This window comes from Phyllostomus discolor, chromosome 2 (assembly GCF_004126475.2).
Source record: "Phyllostomus discolor isolate MPI-MPIP mPhyDis1 chromosome 2, mPhyDis1.pri.v3, whole genome shotgun sequence".
Classification (NCBI taxonomy): Eukaryota; Metazoa; Chordata; class Mammalia; order Chiroptera; family Phyllostomidae; genus Phyllostomus; species Phyllostomus discolor.
In genome coordinates this window covers 101,460,907-101,464,945 of record NC_040904.2, presented here as the reverse complement: position 1 = coordinate 101,464,945, position 4,039 = coordinate 101,460,907, and the positions used below count along the sequence as shown (strand labels likewise).

At 34.6% G+C, this 4,039-nt stretch overlaps 1 pseudogene; it reads right to left on the bottom strand.

Moving 5' to 3' along the window:
- Positions 1-386: 386 nt before the first annotated feature.
- LOC114491258 lies at positions 387-501 on the bottom strand (annotated as a pseudogene).
- Between the last annotated feature and the right edge of the window lie 3,538 nt (positions 502-4,039).

The window sequence follows — 4,039 nt, the reverse complement described above, 5'->3', positions numbered from 1 at the left end:
TGGGAGGGGGTTGAGGGATGAGAGAAAAAGGCAAAGGGATTAAAATGTACAAATTGGGAGTTACAGAATAGTCATGGTGATGTAAGTATAGTATAAGGAATATAGCCAATAATATTGTAATAACTATATATGGTGTCAGATGAGTATGAGGTTTATTGGGTTGATCACTTATTAAGTTGCATAATGTCTAATCAGTGGAGTATCCACTTGAATCTAATGTAATTATGTCAGTTATAATAGAAAAATAAAATGATTTAAAAATGGCAAAAAAAGAAATACAATGGTGACATATTATGTATGAGATGAGTGAATAGATTTTGGGAAATAGAGTGTTTATAGTATCTATTAATCATATCAGTTAGGTGATCACCTCCCATTTTTTTTTTAAATAAGGCTGGCATTTCCTTGGTTCAAAAATTTGTTCTGATTTTCTTAAACCACATGTGTCTTTTCTATTTCCGTCCTTCTCCAGGGACCTGCCTCTATCCATTCCAACAGTTCGATGTTGGCAGAAGTTGCTCACAAGTGAGGTGGTAGTTTTATAATATGGGAAAAACAATGTTGTATTCAATAATTCTAGAGAACAGTTGAAAATTTAACAAAAAGGTATCTGATTTTCTCCAAGTACTTATATTTTCTTAAATTTTCTCTTAGAGTCTGTTTAAATATACAATTTAGTGATCGTAAGTGTCTGCATTAAATCTTTTTTAATTTTAATTACTTTACTGTTGTTCAATTACAGTTGTCTGCATCCCCCCCACACCACTATTCCCCTCCATCCCAGCCAAACCCACCTTCCTCTCTTGCTTTCACTCTTCCCCTTGGTTTTGTCCATGTGTCCTTTATAGTTGCTCCTGAAAACCCTTCTCCCCATTGTCCCCTCCCCTCTCCCCTCTGGCTATTGTTAGATTATTCTTAATTGCAATGTTTCTGGTTATATTTTGTTTGCTTTTTTCTTTTGTTGATTATGTTCCAGTTAAAGGTGAGATCATATGGTATTTGTCCCTCACCACCAGGCTTATTTCACTTAGCATAATGCTTTCCAGCTCCATCTATGCTGTTGCAAAGTGTATGAGCTCCTTTTTTCTCTCTGCTGCGTAGAATTCCAGTGTGTAAATGTACCATAGTTTTTTTGACCCATTCATTTACTGATGGGCACTTAGGTTACTTTTAGCACTTGGCTATTGTAATTTTATCAGCTTTATTAAGGTATAACTGACAAATAAAATTGAAAGATATTTAAAGTGTATATTGTATTGATTATATATATATATATATATATATATATATATACATCAGAGTGTTATAGTATCTATTAATCATATCAGTTAGGTGAAACAGAGTGTTATAGTATCTATTAATCATATCAGTTAGGTGATCACCTCCCATTTTTTTTTAAATAAAGAAAGCTGATTATTTCCTTGGTTCAAAAATTTGTTCTGATTTTCTTAACCCACATGTGTCTTTTCTATTTCCTATATATCTATATCTATATCTATCTATCTATCTATCTATATTTCATATCTATATGTTGTAAAAGGATCCACCATTAAGTTAATTAATATATTCATCACCTCGCATATTTATCTTTTTGGGAGTGGTGGTGAAAATACTTTAGTTTTACTCTTTTAGAAAATTTCAATTATACAGTACAGACTTATTGACTATAGTTACTGTATTGTGCTGTGTATAACACTCTTTCATATGCAATATGCACCCATGGTTTTGTGTGCATTATAAATGGGATTATCATGCCCATTATTATACCCATGATATATAATTATTATACCCATGTATTATGCCCATACTTATTTTTCCCTCAAAAATTTGGGCAAAAAATGTGCATTATACATGGCAAAATAAGGTACCATGTTTTTCACTAGATTCCTAGACCTATTTATCATATAACTGAAAGTTTATATTCATATACCAGCCTCTCCCTATTCACCCCACCCCAAGTCTCTGGCAGCCACCATTTGACTCTCTGTTTCTATGAGTTTCATTTTTTAAAAAAGATTCCACATATAAATTATTCCATGCAGTATTTGTGTTATTTAGTATAGTGGTTATGTTAATGGTTAATATTATGTTATTTAGGCCCTGGCTGGTGTAGCTCAGTGGACTGAGCGCAGGCTGTGAACCAAAGCATTGCAGGTTCTATTCCCAGTCAGGTCACATGCCTGGGTTGCAGGCCACGGCCCCCAGCAACCACACATTGATGTTTCTCTCTCTCTCTCTTTCTCCCTCCCTTCCCTCTCTAAAAATAAATAAACAAAATATTTAAAAAATCATTTAAAATATGTTATTTAGTATTCAGTTTCATCCATGTTGTCACAAATGGCAGAATTTCCTTTTTTAAGACTGAATAATATTCCATTGTGTATGTGTATGTATATATATGTACATATAATATAATGTGTGTATATATATTGCCGTATATATCTATCTACATCACCTTTTCTTTTTCCATTCATCTATTAATGGACACTTAGGTTGTTTCTATACCTTGGCTGTTGTGAACAATGCTGCAATGACCATGACAGTACTGATGTGTCTTCCAGTAGTGATTTTGTTTCCTTTGGGTATTTACCCAGAAATGGGATTGCTGAATCATATAGTAGTTCAACTTTCAATTTCTTGAGGAACCTCCATACTGTTTTCCATAGTGGCTGTTGCAGTTTACATTCTTACCAACAGTGTACAAGGGTTCCCTTTTCTCCACCTACTTACTGGTATTTGTTATCTCTTGTCTTTTTTTTCAGCTTTACTGAGATGTTGTTGACATACAGTGTTGTGTAAGTTGAAGGTGTACAAAGTGGTGATTTTATTTTTGTACACTTTGCAAAATAATTACCACAATACAGTTAGTTAACATGAGCTCACATAGTTACCATTTTTATGTGTGTGTGGTGAGAACTTCTATAATTTACTCTTGACAACTTTCAAATATACAGTATGGTATTGTTAACTATAATCACCATGCTGACCATTATATCCCCAGAACTTAGTCATCTTATACTTGGAAGTTTGTGCCCTTTTGTCATCTCCACCCATTTCCCCCAATCCCTGCCCCTGGTAATAACCAATTTACTTTTGGTTTCTGTGAATTTTTGTTTTGTTTTGTTTTGTTTTTGAAGATTCTACATGTAAGTGAGACCACAGAATACTTGTTTTTCTCTGACTTATTTCACTTAGCATAGTGCCCCCAGGGTCCATCCACGTTGTTGCAGATGGCAAAATTTCTTTCTGTTATATGGCTGACTAACATTTATACATACGTATATTAACCCATTTGTCTGTAAATGGACATCATTTAGGTTGTTTCCATGTCTTGGCTTTTGTAAATAATGCTGCAATGAACATGGGGGTGCAGACGTATTTTTGAGATAGTGATTTCATTTTCTTTGGAAAAATACCCAAAAATGTAATTGCTACACCCTGTGGAAACTCTAATTTTAATTTTTTTGAGCAAGGTCTATACTGTTTTCTTTAGTGGCTGCATGAGTATTTCCTTTTCTCTACATCCTTGCCAACACTTGTTTGTTGATCTATTGATAATAGCCATTCTGACATGTGTGAGATCTCATTGTGGTTTTAATTTGGATTTTCCTGATGATTAGTGATGTTGAGGACCTTTTCATTTATTAAGGTTTTGGGTCTTATGGTCAAGTCTAATCTATGTGAATTGAATTGATTTTTATGTAAGGTGTAAGATAGGTGTCCAGTTTCATTGTTTATGTGGATATCCAGTTTTCCCAACACTGTTTCTTAAAAAGGCTTTTCTTTTCTCCATTGTATATTCTTGGCTCCTTTGTCAAAGATTAATTGATTATAGCCCTGGCTGGCGTAGCTCAGTGGATTGAGCGCGGGCTGGGGACCAAAGTGTCCCAGGTTCGATTCCCAGCCAGGGTGCATTCCTGGGTTGCAGGCCATAACCCCCAGCAACCGCACATTGATGTTTCTCTCTCTCTCTCTCACTCTCTCTCTTTCTCTCTCTCTCCCTCCCTTCCCTCCCTAAAAATAAATAAATAAAATCTTT